This window comes from Triticum dicoccoides, chromosome 5A, assembly GCF_002162155.2.
Source record: "Triticum dicoccoides isolate Atlit2015 ecotype Zavitan chromosome 5A, WEW_v2.0, whole genome shotgun sequence".
NCBI classification, from domain to species: domain Eukaryota; kingdom Viridiplantae; phylum Streptophyta; class Magnoliopsida; order Poales; family Poaceae; genus Triticum; species Triticum dicoccoides.
Genome location: NC_041388.1, coordinates 98,419,566 through 98,436,952, shown reverse-complemented (window position 1 = coordinate 98,436,952; position 17,387 = coordinate 98,419,566).

The following is a 17,387-nucleotide window of genomic DNA, read 5'->3' as shown; positions in this document are numbered from 1 at the left end:
GGGTGCCCGTGGAGGGGTGGTTGAACAGGACCCCGTGGTGTGGAGGGCTGGATGAACAGTATACGGTGGAGGGGTGGTTGAACAGTAGCCGGTGGAGTAGCGCGCGGTGGAGGCTGGATGAACAGGAGCCCGTGGAGGCTGGAGGAGGTCGACGGTAGCCCGTGGAGGCTGGAGGAGGTCGACGGTGGAGATGAACAGTATCCCGTGGAGTCCCGTTTTGCGGTGCGCCACACCCCTCCCGATGAACAGGACCCCCATTTCGACCGCAGGAGGTCCGTTTCGTCCGTTTTGTGGTACGCCACACCCCTCCCGATCAACAGGACCCCCGTTTCGACCGTAGGAGGTCCGTTTCCTCCGTTTTGCGGTACACCACACCCCTCCCAATCAACAGGACCCCTGTTTCGATCGTAGGAGGTCCGTTTCCTCCGTCCTGCGGTACACTAGGCCTCGTTTCCATCGCCTATTCTGTCCAAGCCCTCCCGATGAACACGACCACGAATTCCGTTCCGACCCAGCCGGTTGGCTCCCACGCATTCCGTTGCCTCCCGATGAACACGACGCATTCCGTTGCCTCCCCATGAACACGACGCATTCCGTTGCCTCCCCATGAACACGACGCATTCCGTTGCCTCCCCATGAACACGACGACGATGCTGTTTCTCCGTTCCGACCCAGCCATGTACACGAGCCCTGGCCGTACGTATGCGCGAGTAGGCGTTTGAGACCCTGCCCGTATGTACATATACGTGGCCGTATTTTCTTTCTTGCAACATGGCCGTTGTACGTACGTGTACATGCTACATGCACGCCTCTACTATGACACGTGCGCGTCTCTACATCGACCAGTATGTACGTACACGTTCGCGACCAGAATGACAACGCTACGTACGCTTCGACCAGGTGGGTCCCGACTGTCAGGCACTTCCTTGCCTGCGAAGATGTAGCTGGTGGGTCCTAGCAGTCAGGGGGGCGAATTGTTTTTTTCTCGGACGCACTTCCTTGCGTGCGAAGGTGTAGCTGATGGGTCCCAGCAGTCTGGGGGGCGAATCATTTTTTTGCCCGAACGCACTTCCTTGCGTGCGAAGGTGTAGCTGGTGGGTCCCAGCAGTCGGGGGCGAATCGTTTTTTTGGACGCACTTCCTTGCATGCGAAGATGTAGCTGGTGGGTCCGAGCAGTCGGGGGGCAAATCATTTTTTTTCCGGACGCACTTCCTTGCGTTCGAAGATGTAGCTTGTGGGTCCCAGCAGTCAGGGGGAGAATCATTTTTTTGCGAAATACGGCGGCCCGTCCGGTGGGTCCCCGCTGTCAGGTGGAGGAATAATTATTTTGCGCATAATAAGGAGGCACTTCCTTGCGGCTGCCGTGGACCCAGCTGTCAGCCTCTCCACGTACAGTCCACGTCCGATGGAAGTCGTTCCTTGACCATGTTGACCATGCCGCGCCGAGAGCACAAGGGCGGTGGACGACGACGAGGCCTAGGAAGGGGACGACGCGGAGCCGGGGAAGACGCGGCAGTGGATGCACACGTGGAGAGGAGTACGAGGGTTCACTGGTTCGGCTGCGCTGCCGTCGCCGCAGAATAACAGGGGGTGTGGGTGAGTGGAGGGATGGCCTGGCTAGCGGTGGGAGTAGTAGGGGGCGGTGAGGCCTCCGCGGCAGCACAACCGACCACGAGAGGCAGGAGCAGGCGGCACGATCGGCGCTGCTTTGGGTGGCTGGAGCAAGAAGACCAGAGGTTGAAGAAGCACGACGACCGTTGGATGGACATCGTATGGTCACTGTAGCTAGAATCATTTATATTGACTAAGTTGACAAAGCCCTTGGTACGTCAACTTAGTAGGCCCACAAGTCAGCTTCCAAAACGGTGCGCCCTAGATGTCAGGGGGAGGAATCATTTTTTGGGCGGGTGAAGCTAGAATATCTGAGATTGAAGAAGAAGCACGACATCCGTTGGATGGACATCCAACGGCCACTGCTGCTAGATCCGTGTGTTGACTATAAGTTGACAAAGCCTTGCATACGCGTCAACTCTGTTTTTTAGGGGACGCGTCAACTTAGTAAGGCCAGAAGTGTGTGGCAGAGAACTTATAGCCCATTTGAGTTTTGTAAGAATGTGTAGCCCATTTTTGAATTCTAATGGAATTTACTACAGCCCATTTACAGTTTGTTAAAAGTACAGCCCATTTCAACCAACCGTTCAAAATAGAATTCAATAAAATTTCCCACATTTTGATGGGATCCGAAATATTTTTATCCCGAAATTTCTAGTCAAATTAAATACAATTTTAATATAAATTTATATTACGTAAAAATCCGATGAAACATTGTGCTCGCAACAATTAACGAAATTAAAATTTTCAATATCCAAAAATAATATTCTATAAAGTAATCATGTGTTTGGTGCATTTTTTATAGTTACTGCCCAGTTTTTATAATTACATCCCATTTATTATTTCTTAAAGCCTATTTTCTTGTTAAGCCTAATGCATCCCTCCTAGGAAAGATTTGCAGCCCAGCGGGGCGGAGAATAACAACTTGATCTTGCCTGGGTATTCCTAAAAAAGTATAGCTGGGCTAGCCATTTTCAGCTTGAAAAAAAATTAATATCTGGGCTGGATATCTGGCCTGGACTAGACGAGCCACATCCCGCCCAATTAATACCTGCAACGATGTTTTCGTTGTTGTTCAGAGGAGAAAAATTAATATCTGGGCTAAACATTGAAAAACTCTGCAGTGCTCACACCTCAAAAACACAAATACTAATCAAGCTGCTTGGTCCCAGCTGTCGGCCGCTTCTTGTGCAATTCTCTCGTTTATTGACTACTACATAGGTTGACAATGGTGTGGGACCGTGATGTCAGGAAACCAGGAGGAAGCAAAATAAATTATAGTTATATATATATATATATATATATATATATATATATATATATATAAATAATAAGGAGGCACTTGCGTATGTGAGGCTATGGACCTGGTGGGTCCCCATTGTCATCCTCTCCAAGTAAAGTCATCTCCTCGCTCGCGCGCGCTTTCCGCCTGAAACAGTTAGCGCCGTCCGCCCCGCTTCCCGGTGCAGGTGATTGCTCCGCCTTCAAACGACACAAGTGCCGTCTGTCCGTCCATCTACCGCCCACATTAATGATACACGGTTGCCGAGGCGGCTACTCCAGCGCCACATGTCTGTCCCTCCACCTGCCCACCATTGCTATATAAACTGCTACGCCGGCCATAGCCGCAGTCATCCGCATCCGTTCCCTTTCTCCTATCCACACCACTACTGCCCACCATGGCTTCCTCACGCTCCAGCGCTCTTCGGGACGGGCGGACGACGGGCCACAAGGAGATGGCAGGCATTGCTGCCGACCGGCTGGCCGACAGGCAGCCGGAGGACGACGACATCCTAATGGAGAACATGGTAGTCGATGATCCGGCGCCAACCCCCTCCTCCGCGCCATCCTCGCCGGTGCATTGCACCATGACCATCGGCGAGGCCCGTGCCCAATATATGGACAGGGTGAGGCAGATGCGTGAGGAGCAGTTCCGGGAGGCATAGGCCGATGCCGCTTACAACCACCATCTCCTCCAGGAGCACCTGCACGCGGAGGAGCAGACCACCGCGGAGCGGGCGGAGCAGGAGGTGCTACTCGACTCGTACCGCTCCGCCCGCAAGGGCCGCCTCGAGCGCCGGCGGTACCGCATGCGGGTGGCGGAGGCTGCAGCCGTCTACAAAGAGGCTAGCAAAGAGGGCGATGAAGCGGGCGAGGCGCTGTATGGAGAGATTGAGGACGAGGCAGAGGACAATGCCGGCTCCGACGAGTCCCCGCTCCGCTGGCGTCGATGAGGCCCTGCTTCGCCGAGGCCCCGCGGCGCCAACAACGAGGCAGAGGACACCGCCGGCTCCGCCGAGGCCCCGCCCCGCCAACAACGAGGCAGAGGACATCGCCGGCTCAGCCGGGGCCCCACCCTACCGGCAACGTGGGGGAGGATTTCCACTGCTCCGTCGAGGCCCCGCCCCGCTGCCAACGAGGCCGCGCCACACAGAAAACGAGGAAGAGTAGAACACGGTAGGCCGCCGCCGCTCGGGTCCAAGTAAGGCCACCGCTGCTACCCTCCGGTTGAAGCCAAGCTAGGTGGATTGACCATTGACGGCCGGTTAGCTTCTTGGCGGCCACGTGGAGTCGAAGAGCTGAACTGGAGAAGAACGCTGCTTCTACTTAACTGCTGGTGCAGTTGGCTGACTAACACGTGGGCCCAACAGGCCACATGTCAGTTACGCAACTGCACCTGCAGTTAAGTCACTGAAGCTTCTGTTCGACTCAGCGGGGCACATGTGGGTAGCTTCGGTTAATTAATTATACCTCTAGCGCACCCCTTTTTAGTTGAAGAATGTATGAAATGTAATGAAATCCGGCATGTTTATATGAAATCCGACCGTGTATGAATGAATTTATTTCGATTAGTTCGAATTCCTGTATCACTGGCATTGGATGAACATGCAAAACAATACATACTAGCATTATTCCCAGGGTGATCACCTCGTTTGTAGCAGTTTCACATGTACTCCCTCCGGTCCTTTCTAGTCTGCATACAAGTTTTGTCTGCAGTCAAAGTATCTCTACTTTGACCAATCTTATACAAAAAAGTATGCACTTTCACAATGTGCGAAGTAAAAAGGAACAGAAGGAGTACAAAGAGTTTTAGCAGCTTTTTAGCGTTTTTGTTCATTGCAATGAAACACAGGCCTGGCAATTCATAGAGAACATTCAAAACAATCGATGATTATGAATCTCAGCGACTCACATGTCAGAGGCAATATTTACTTCACAACGAAAGAATAAAGAAAAAGTTGATCGACGCTGCTGACAGCAAAGGGCGTCCCATTCGAAAATATCAAACGCATGTCTTGCTAAAATCAATGAGCAAAATTTGACAAGGTTGTCCCATTCCAAAATATCAAATGCCTATGATTGTGGAATGGGCAGGGTTTGCCATCAGTTCGGACATTGACATGGCACCTCGTGCTAAATAAACCAGCTATTCTTTTTGTGCAGTTCCACCAAAATCAACCAAATTCGCGCGTAGCTTGTATGATTTCACCCTTATATGTTGCAACACCTTGAACTTATCGGCACATCCTTTCTTATGGTGGAAATGAATGATTCGATGTATTCATGAACATTTTGTGCAGTTCCCATTGAAATCAAGCTGAGCACCCCTGTTTGCACAAATACAAAAAAGTGATTAGTATAAAGCAAACTGTACTATGAATTGACAGTTTCAACAGGCACATACATGGTCCATGTAGAGCACACTTTTAGAAAAATGGAACTCACCAGAAAGAATCCTATGTTGGGGAACGTAGTAATTTCAAAAATTTCCTACACACACACAAGATCATGGTGATGCATAGCAACGAGGGGAGTGTGTTGTCTATGTACCCTTGTAGACCGGAAGCGGAAGCGTTATGACAACGCAGTTGATGTAGTCGTACGTCTTCACGGCCCGACCGATCAAGCACCGAAAGTAGGGCACCTCCGAGTTTTAGCACACGTTCAGCTCGATGACGATCCCCGGACTCCGATCCAGCAAAGCATTGGGGAAGAGTTCCGTCAGCATGACGGTGTGGTGACGATCTTGATGTTCTATCATCGCAGGGCTTCGCCTAAGCACCGCTACAATATTATCGAGGATTTATGGTGGAAGGGGGCACTGCACACGGCTAAGAAAACGATCACGTGGATCAACTTGTGTGTCTAGGGGTGCCCCTGCCCCCATATATAAAGGAGCAAGGGGAGGAGGCCGGCCGGCCCCTATAGGCACGCCAGGAGGAGTCCTCCTCCTAGTAGGAGTAGGACTCCTACTAGGAGGGGGAAAGAAGTGGGGAGGGAGAAGGAAAGGGGGGCGCCGCCCCCCTCTCCTAGTACAATTCGGACCAAAGGGGGGGAGGAGGTGCGCGGCCCACCCTGGCGCCCTTCTCTCTCTCCACTAAGGCCCATATGGCCCATTACTACTCCCGGTAGGTTTCCGGTAACCCTCCGGCTCTCCGGTTTTCTCCGAAATCACCCGGAACACTTCCGGTGTCCGAATATAGCCGTCCAATATATCAATCTTTATGTCTCGACCATTTAGAGACTCCTCGTTATGTCCGTGATCACATCCGGGACTCCGAACTAACTTCGGTACATCAAAACTCATAAACTCATAATATAACTGTCATCGAAACCTTAAGCGTGCGGACCCTACGGGTTCGAGAACAATGTAGACATGACCGAGACATGTCTCCGGTCCATAACCAATAGCGGAACCTGGATGCTCATATTGGCTCCCACATATTCTATGAAGATCTTTATCGGTCAGACCGCATAAGAACATACGTTGTTCCCTTTGTCATCGGTATGTTACTTGCCCGAGATTCGATCGTCGGTATCTCAATACCTAGTTCAATCTCGTTACCGGCAAGTCTCTTTACTCGTTTCATAATACATCATCTCGCAACCAACTCATTAGTTGCAATGCTTGCAAGGCTTGTGTGATGTGCATTACCGAGAGGGCCCAGAGATACCTCTCCGACAATCGAAGTGACAAATCCTAATCTCGAAATACACCAACCCAACATTTACCTTTGGAGACACTTGTAGAGCTCCTTTATAATCACCTTGTTACATTGTGACGTTTGGTAGCACACAAAGTGTTCCTCCGGCAAACGGGAGTTGCATAATCTCATAGTCATAGGAACATGTATAAGTCATGAAGAAAGCAATAGCAACATACTAAACGATCGGGTGCTAAGCTAATGGAATGGGTCATGTCAATCACATCATTCTCCTAATGATGTGATCCCGTTAATCAAATGACAACACATGTCTATGGTTAGGAAACGTAATCATCTTTGATTAACGAGCTAGTCAAGTAGAGGCATACTAGTGACACTTTGTTTGTCTATGTATTCACACATGTATTATGTTTCCGGTTAATACAATTTTAGCATGAATAATAAACATTTATCATGAAATAAGGAAATAAATAATAACTTTATTATTGCCTCTAGGGCATATTTCCTTCAGTCTCCCACTTGCACTAGAGTCAATAATCTAGTTCACATCGACATGTGATTTAACATCAATAATTCACATCAGCATGTGATTAACACCCATAGTTCACATCGTCATGTGACCAACACCCAAAGGGTTTACTAGAGTTAATAATCTAGTTCACATTGCTATGTGATTAACACCCAAAGAGTACTAAGGTGTGATCATGTTTTGCCTGTGAGAGAAGTTTAGTCAACGGGTCTCCCATATTCAGATCCGTATGTATTTTGCAAATTTCTATGTCAACAATGCTCTACATGGAGCTACTCTAGCTAATTGCTCCCACTTTCAATATGCATCCAGATTGAGACTTAGAATCATCTGGATCAGTGTCAAAGTTTGTATTGACATAACCCTTTACGATGAACCTTTTGTCACCTCCATAATCGAGAAACATATCCTTATTCCAGTAAGGATAATTTTGACCGTTGTCCAGTGATCTACTCCTAGATCACTATTGTACTCCCTTGCCAACATCAGTGTAGGGTATACAATAGATCTGGTACATAGCATGACATATTTTATAGAACCTATGGCTGAGGCATAGGGAATGACTTTCATTCTCTTTCTATCTTCTGCCGTGGTCGGGCTTTGAGTCTTACTCAATTTCACACCTTGTAACACAGACAAGAACTCTTTCTTTGACTATTCTATTTTGAACTACTTCAAAATCTTGTCAAGGTATGTACTCATTGAAAAAACTTATCAAGCGTCTTGATCTATCTCTATAGATCTTGATGCTTAATATGTAAGCAGCTTCGCCAAGGTCTTTCTTTGAAAAACTTCTTTCAAACACTCCTTTATGCTTTGCAGAATAATTCTACATTATTTCCGGTCAATAATATGTCATTCACATATACTTGTCAGAAATGCTGTAGTGCTCCCACTCACTTTCTTGTAAATACAGGCTTCACCACAAGTCTGTATAAAACTATATACTTTGATCATCTCATCAAAGCGCATATTCCAACTCCGAGATGCTTGCACCAGTCCATAGATGGATCGCTGGAGCTTGCATATTTTGTTAGCACCTTTAGGATTGACAAAACCTTCTGGTTGCATCATATACAACTCTTCTTTAAATCCATTAAGGAATGTAGTTTTGTTTATCCATTTGCCAGATTTCATAAAAATGCGGCAATTGCTAACATGATTTGGACAGACTTAAGCATCGCTATGAGTGAGAAAATTTCAAAGTAGTCAACACCTTGAACTTTGTCAAAAAACCTTTTTCGACAAGTCTAGCTTTGTAGATAGTAACATTACCGTCAACTTCAGTCTTCTTCTTAAAGATCCATTTATTCTCAATTGCTTGCCGATCATTGGGCAAGTCAACCAAAGTCCATACTTTGTTCTCATACATGGATCCCATCTCAGATTTCATGGCTTCAAGCCATTTTGCGGAATCTGGGCTCATCATTGCTTCTTCATAGTTCGTAGGTTCATCATGATCTAGTAGCATGACTTCCAGAACAGGATTACCGTACCATTCTGGTGCAGATCTTACTCTGGTTGATCTACGAGGTTCAGTAGTATCTTGTTCTGAAGCTTCATGATCATCATCATTAGCTTCCTCACTTATTGGTGTAGTATTCACAAGAACAGATTTCTGTGATGAACTACTTTCCAATAAGGGAGCAGGTACAGTTACCTCATCAAGTTCTACTTTCCTCCCACTCACTTCTTTCGAGAGAAACTCCTTCTCTAGAAAGGATCCATTCTTAACAACGAATGTCTTGCCTTCGGATTTGTTATAGAAGGTGTACCCAACATTTTCTTTTGGGTATCCTATGAAGACGCACTTCTCCGATTTGGGTTTGATCTTATCAGGTTGAAACTTTTTCACATAAGCATTGCAACCTCAAACTTTAAGAAACGACAGCTTAGGTTTCTTGCCAAACCATAGTTCATACAGTGTCGTCTCAATGGATTTAGATGGTGCCCTATTTAACGTGAATGCAGCTGTCTCTAATGCATAACCCCAAAACGATAGTGGTAGACCGGTAAGAGACATCATAGATTGCACCATATCTAATAAAGTACGGTTATGACGTTCGGACACACCATTACATTGTGGTGTTCCAGGTGGCATGAGTAGTGAAACTATTTCACATTGTTTTAATTGAAGACCAAACTCGTAACTCAAATATTTGTCTCTGCGATCAGATCGTAGAAACCTTATTTTCTTGTCACAATGATTTTCCACTTCACCCTGAAATTATTTGAACTTTTCAGATGTTTCAGACTTATGTTTCATCAAGTAGATATACTCATATCTGCTCAAATCATCTATGAAGGTTAGAAAATAACGATACCCGCCGCGAGCCTCAACACTCATTGGACTGCATACATCAGTATGTATTATTTCCAATCAAGTTTGTTGCTCGCTCCATTGTTCCGGAGAATGGAGTCTTAGTCATCTTGCCCATGAGGCATGGTTCGCAAGTACCAAGTGATTCATAATCAAGTGGTTCCAAAAGTCCATCAGTATGGAGTTTCTTCATACGCTTTACACCGATATGACCTAAACGGCAGTGCCACAAATAAGTTGCACTATCATTATTAACTTTGCATCTTTTGGTTTCAATATTATGAATATGTGTAACACTACGATCGAGATCCAACGAACTATTTTCATTGGGTGTATGACCATCGAAGGTTTTATTCACGTAAACAGAACAACAATTATTCTCTGACTTTAATGAATAACCGTATTGCAATAAACATGATCAAATCATATTCATGCTCAACGCAAACACCAAATAACACTTATTTAGTTTCAACACTAATCCCGAAAGTATAGGGAGTGTGCGATGATGATCATATCAATCTTGGAACTACTTCCAACACACATCGTCACCTCACTCTTTACTAGTTTCTGTTTATTCTGCAACTCCCGTTTTGAGTTACTACTCTTAGCAACTGCACCAGTATCAAATGCCGAGGGGTTGCTATAAACACTAGTAAAGTACACATCAATAACACGTATATCCAATATACCTTTGTTTACCTTGCGATCCTTCTTATCCGCCAAATACTTGGGGCAGTTCCACTTCCAGTGACCAGTCCCTTTGGAGTAGAAGCACTTAGTCTCAGGCTTAGGATCAGACTTGGGCTTCTTCACTTGAGCAGCAACTTGCTTGCCGTTCTTCTTGAAGTTCCCATTCTTCCCTTTGCCCTTTTTCTTGAAACTAGTGGTCTTGTCAACCATCAACACTTGATGTTTTTCTTGATTTCTACCTTCGTTGATTTCAGCATCACGAAGAGCTTGGGAGTTGTTTCCATTATCCCTTGCATATTATAGTTCATCACGAAGTTCTACTAACTTGGTGATGGTGACTAGAGAATTCTGTCAATCACTATCTTATCTGGAAGATTAACTCCCACTTGATTCAAGCGATTGTAGTACCCAGACAATCTGAGCACATGCTCACTAGTTGAGCGATTCTCCTCCATCTGTTAGCTATAGAACTTGTTGGAGACTTCATATCTCTCAACTCGAGTATTTGCTTGAAATATTAACTTTAACTCTTGGAACATCTCATATGGTCCATGATGTTCAAAACGTCTTTGAAGTCCCAATTCTAAGCCATTAAGCATGGTGCACTAAACTATAAAGTAGTCATCATATTGAGCTAGCCAAACGTTCATAACGTCTCCATCTGCTCCTGCAATAGGTCTGTCACCTAGCGGTGCATCAAGGACATAATTCTTCTGTGCAGCAATGAGGATAAACCTCAGATCACGGATCCAATCCGCATCATTGTTACTAACATCTTTCACCACAATTTTCTCTAGGAACATATCAAAATAAACACAGGGAAGCAACAACGTGAGCTATTGATCTACAACATAATTTGCAAAATACTACCAGGACTAAGTTCATGATAAATTTAAGTTCAATTAATCATATTACTTAAGAACTCCCACTTAGATAGACATCCCTCTAATCCTCTAAGTGATCACGTGATCCAAATCAACTAAACCATGTCCGATCATCATGTGAGATGGAGCAGTTTCATTGGTGAACATCACTATGTTGATCATATCTACTATATGATTCACGCTCGACCTTTCGGTCTCCGTGTTCCGAGGCCATATCTGTATATGCTTGGCTCGTCAAGTATAACCTGAGTATTCCACGTGTGCAACTGTTTTGCACCCGTTGTATTTGAACATAGAGCCTATCACACCCGATCATCACGTGGTGTCTCAGCACGAAGAACTTTCGCAACGGTGCATACTCAGGGAGAACACTTCTTGATAATTAGTGAGAGATCATCTTATAATGCTACCATCAATCAAAGCAAGATAAGATGCATAAAAGATAAACATCACATGCAATCAATATAAGTGATATGATATGGCCATCATCTTCTTGTACTTGTGATCTCCATCTCCGAAGTACCGTCATGATCACCATCGTCACCGGCGCGACACCTTGATCATCATCGTAGCATCGTTGTCGTCTCGCCAATCTTATGCTTCCACGACTATCGCTACCGTTTAGTGATAAAGTAAAGCATTACAGCGCAGTTGCATTGCATACAATAAAGCGACAACCATATGGCTCCTGCCAGTTGCCGATAACTTGGTTACAAAACATGATCATCTCATACAATAAATTTAGCATCATGTCTTGACCATATCACATCACAACATGCCCTGCAAAAACAAGTTAGACGTCCTCTACTTTGTTGTTGCAAGTTTTACGTGGCTGCTACGGGCTTAAGAAAGTGCCAATCTTACCTACGCATCAAAACCACAACGATAGTTTGTCAAGTTGGTGCTGTTTTAACCTTTGCAAGGACCGGGCGTAGCCACACTCGGTTCAACTAAAGTTGGAGAAACTGACACCCGCTAGCCACCTTTGTGCAAAGCACGTCGGGAGAACCGGTCTCGCGTAAGCGTATGCGTAATGTCGGTCCGGGCCGCTTCGTCCAACAATACCGCCGAACCAAAGTATGACATGCTGGTAAGCAGTATGACTTATATCGCCCACAACTCACTTGTGTTCTACTCGTGCATATAACATCAACACATAAAACCTAGGCTCTGATACCACTGTTGGGGAACGTAGTAATTTCAAATATTTCCTACACACACACAAGATCATAGTGATGCATAGCAATGAGGGGAGAGTGTTGTCTACGTACCCTTGTATACCGGAAGCGGAAGCGTTATGACAACGCAGTTGATGTAGTCATACGTCTTCATGGCCCGACCGATCAAGCACCGAAACTACGGCACCTCCGAGTTTTAGCACACGTTCAGCTCGATGACGATCCCCGGACTCTGATCCAGCAAAGCATCGGGGAAGAGTTCCGTCAGCACGACGGTGTGGTGACGATCTTGATGTTCTATCGTCGCAGGGCTTCGCCTAAGCACCGCTACAATATTATCGAGGATTTATGGTGGAAGGGGGCACCGCACACGGCTAAGAAAACGATCACGTGGATCAACTTGTGTGTCTAGGGGTGCCCCCTTCCCCCGTATATAAAGGAGCAAGGGGAGGAGGCCGGCCGGCCCCTATAGGCGCGCCAGGAGGAGTCCTCCTCCTAGTAGGAGTAGGACTCCTACTAGGAGGGGGAAAGAAGTGGGGAGGGAGAAGGAAAGGGGGGCGCCACCCCTCCTCTCCTAGTCCAATTCGGACCAAGGGGGGGGGGAGGAGGCGCGCGGCCCACCCTGGCGCCCTTCTCTCTCTCCACTAAGGCCCATATGGCCCATTACTACTCCCGGTAGGGTTCCGGTAACCCTCCGACTCTCCGGTTTTCTCCGAAATCACCCAGAACACTTCCGGTGTCCGAATATAGCCATCCAATATATCAATCTTTATGTCTCGACCATTTCGAGACTCCTCGTTATGTCCGTGATCACATTCGGGACTCCGAACTAACTTTGGTACATCAAAACTCATAAACTCATAATATAACTGTCATCAAAACCTTAAGCGTGCGGACCCTACGGGTTCGAGAACAATGTAGACATGACCGAGACATGTCTCCGGTCAATAACCAATAGCGGAACCTGGATGCTCATATTGGCTCCCACATATTCTATGAAGATCTTTATCGGTCAGACCGCATAACAACATACGTTGTTCCCTTTGTCATCGGTATGTTACTTGCCCGAGATTCGATCGTTGGTATCTCAATACCTAGTTCAATCTCGTTACCGGCAAGTCTCTTTACTCGTTTCATAATACATCATATCGCAACCAACTCATTAGTTGCAATGCTTGCAAGGCTTATGTGATGTGCATTACCGAGAGGGCCCAGAGATACCTCTCTGTCAATCGGAGTGACAAATCCTAATCTCGAAATACGCCAACCCAACATTTACCTTTGGAGACACCTGTAGAGCTCCTTTATAATCACCCAGTTACGTTGTGACGTTTGGTAGCACACAAAGTGTTCCTCTGGCAAACGGGAGTTGCATAATCTCATAGTCATAGGAACATGTATAAGTCATGAAGAAAGCAATAGCAACATACTAAACGATCGGGTGCTAAGCTAATGGAATGGGTCATGTCAATCACATCATTCTCCTAATGATGTGATCCCGTTAACAAATGACAACACATGTCTATGGTTAGGAAACATAACCATCTTTTATTAATGAGCTAGTCAAGTAGAGGCATACTAGTGACACTTTGTTTGTCTATTCACACATGTATTATGTTTCCGGTTAATACAATTTTAGCATGAATAATAAACATTTATCATGAAATAAGGAAATAAATAATAACTTTATTATTGCCTCTAGGGCATATTTCCTTCATCCTAGAACAACATTGTACTCGCGCATCACAACAAAAAATGGAGATTTGTCAGTCCTTCTGAGCTGAAGTTAGTTTGGTCTTATGGGGAGTAATGTAACGATCCTTCAACTGCTCCTTCTGATGAGAAGATAGACAGGGCTTCTTCATCCTGGCATAATCGGAACTAGTCACTTCACGTACTCCATATTCTTCTTCAGAGGAAGATGAACCTGTTGTGCAAAGACAAGAGGAGTGCTAAATGCTAGCATCTCTGTTTTCTCGAAAAAAGGAAAGGAAATATTTAAAACAGCACAGATGAAGCACTTCTCAAGGACAATACCACTTTTTCATGGCAGTATCTAAACAGTAGCACAACACCAATAGAGATGACAAAGCTCAATCATATGGATGAAATCAGTGGGCGAGTACCAACCTTTGTCAGGAGGCTTATTGTGTAGAGCATACAGATGAAGCACTTCTCCGGAACCATCAGTTGCTATCTACGATGGTGGCCATGCTTACTATATACTCCTCGATTAGTTTATGTTTGCAACATCTTCTTGTGTAGTTCCACTAAAATATATGGTATCTTCAAAGAAGATCCCTGTTTGCACAAGTAGAGATAATTACATATTACATTAAGAGTGGCATCAAATCAGTGGCAAAACAATTGCTTGTTCCAGCCATAGCAATAAATTAAGATGCAAAACTATATCATTACTTGTGTCATCACAGTTCCAGTGCTTCATCACAGCACCGGGAGTTGATTTTTGTTTTTCTTCCGCCTGTTCTTCCCCTTCATCACTTGGTTCAATAACAGACAAGCTTCGCCTTCAATGTAAGATTTGGCATGTCAATTAGGGAGCACAAGTATAGTACTAAACTTAATTTTTGGATGAAAGTGGAAAAATACAGGCCAACAGTTGTGAAATATCCTTATCTTACCTCAATGGGATATTACGGTGCACATACAGATTGGAAGTCTTGTCTCCATTTATGCAGTTCACTAAAATCAAGCAACATTATCGTACAAGTAGCACAATATATGAAAGCACACTGCAGAATCATGTGAAAGAAGGCTAGTACTGACCTCTCATGATGCGGAATTCAAACAACTCACAAGAAGAATTTCTGAACCAAATTCGCCTTAACGGATAGGAAGTAAGATCTCCTCTTGTGCAGTTCCACTAAGATCAAGCAATCAAGCAACGTTGTCGGTGTGACATTTTGGTTGAACTGCACAAAACACTCTTAAAACAAAAGTGTTTTGTGCAGTGCAACAAAAGGTCACAATGGCAACGAGGTGAAGTAGATAACCCTGTTTACACAGAGGTGCAAAGGAAACAATTACTGGTCAATAACGGTGCATGACACAGAAGCCAACAAAAAGAAGCATCTATATCGAAATGGGAAAGAAAGCAAGACAGTAGCATTTCTTAAACGGTGGCATTGATTAATATTAACATAGAGATTATATTAACAATAAAATTCGTTAAACATGTAATTTTCTTTTAACTGTGGCATTGCATCAATTTTCCAGCGGCATTATTAGAGGGTGTTTGCTTACAGGGACATTTTGGTGTAGGGACTAAAAAACTCCGTGTCAGTCCCATCTAAACCAAACAGGAAGGACTTTTAGGGACTAAAAGTGGGCATTTGGGACTAAAGAAAGAAGACCTCGAGGGAGTCTTTTTGGGGCTTTTTCCAACAGTTGCCCCTGCCACGCATCGCACCTTGTCTCTATTAGTTCATTACTAGGGGTAACATGGTCTTTTAGCATGTCATTCAATAACCTCTAGTCCATGTTTAGTCCCTGAAACCAAGCAGGTAGGGACTAGGGAGTTTTTTTAACCAAATAGGGCCTTAGATTAACAACACTTAATGAGTTGCACGAGACAGTGGACGCACCAGCACCATGTGCATCTACCGATGTACTGTGGTCATGCACAGTCTGTTGCAACAAAGAACAAACAACCAAGGAGCATATTTGTGTTGGTCCCAGTTTTGTTATCTTTAGACACCTTTCCCTATGCGAGCGCAGCAAATCTAGTCCTGCTCAAACTCTACAGCCTTGTCCCTTCCTTTCCTTCTTGAACTAGTACTTTCTCCCCTTCCTTTCCTCTTTGGACCACGTCCTAGATTTATGCGATACAACTTTCCCCACTACTTTCCCCCATTCCTTTCCTCTTTGAACCACATCCTAGATTCATGCTATACAACTTTCCCCCTTCATTTCCTCTTTGAACCACGTCCTAGATTCATGCTATATACAACTTTTCCCACTACTTCCCCCACTCCTTTCCTCTTTGAACCACGTCCTAGATTCATGGAATACATGTAGCTAGAGCAATGCATGCGGAGTAAGTAAATTATACCTTAAGGTTCTTGGGGCGTGGTTCGGTGGGCGACGGGACGACGACGACGAAGAAGGGGTCGGAGGCCCTCCCGCGCCGCCGTTGGGTGGAAAGTGAACAACTGCGCCGGTAGTCCCTCGCTGACGGTGACAGTGTTAAGCCTCCTTCCCTTCCCGGTGGACGGATCCTGCCGGCTCTTTGAGCAGCAGTGAGGGGAGAGAGAGGCCAACAAAGTCTTATTTAGATCTGGAGAGGGCGAGAGAGTGTGAAGAGAGCAACTACAAGCGCTGAGGCTCCAGCGGGAGAGGGCGAGAGAGTGCAAAGAGAGAAACTACAAGCGCTGAGGCTCCAGCGTGTGTATATATACTGGAGAGAGAGTGTGAAGCGTGCAAACCCTAGAAAACATTTTGACCAGTTAAAGAATCCTCCTGGCCAAATTATGCTCAAGTGTAGTTATCGAACCCGAGACCTCAAGTTTGATGAGCGAACAGGCTAACCAGCTACACAACCCTCCCGTTATGTTCAACGAGAGGGAAATAAACTGTTATACATTCCTGCATTCGTGTGACAAGCATGCCGTGTTTTTTTTGTGTGTGTGGGAGTCATTGGGATTTCAAACATAATCGTGTCATGTGGCTTTGGTGGTAAGTCTATCCACATCGATGCAGAAATAATGCAGCCTTAGTCACCTTACCTCTCTCCACGTAGTACGTTGGGTCCCACCAGTCAGAGGGTGAAACAAACAAATTAATAAGAAAAATTAAAAGCGCTAGCGGTGTATCTTACCTCACACATCTCGCTACTGCTCGGGAACACTGTCCAATTGATCCCTCCGTTCGCTCACGTACTATTTTAAGTGAATCCTTATTATAACATGCACACAAATTTTGGGCACTTGTATTCGACTTAAGTCAGTGTGCCACCGTATCTCGTATACTTACTACTCCCTCCGTCTAGGTGTAATAAGTCACGTTAGAAGGTGCAACGGGACCAAGGTGCGTGCGTGTGCGTGTGTGTGTGTGTGTTTAACAGCATGTGTGTGTTAGAGAGAGCGACAGATCAACCTACTCCTACAGAGACATGTTGTGTAGTGTACGATTTTAGCCGCGAGAGTCGGTGCATCCTCTCATTTCCGGGCGTGTCCAGTAGGGACATGCGGACAGCTGCCACGCCCGCTC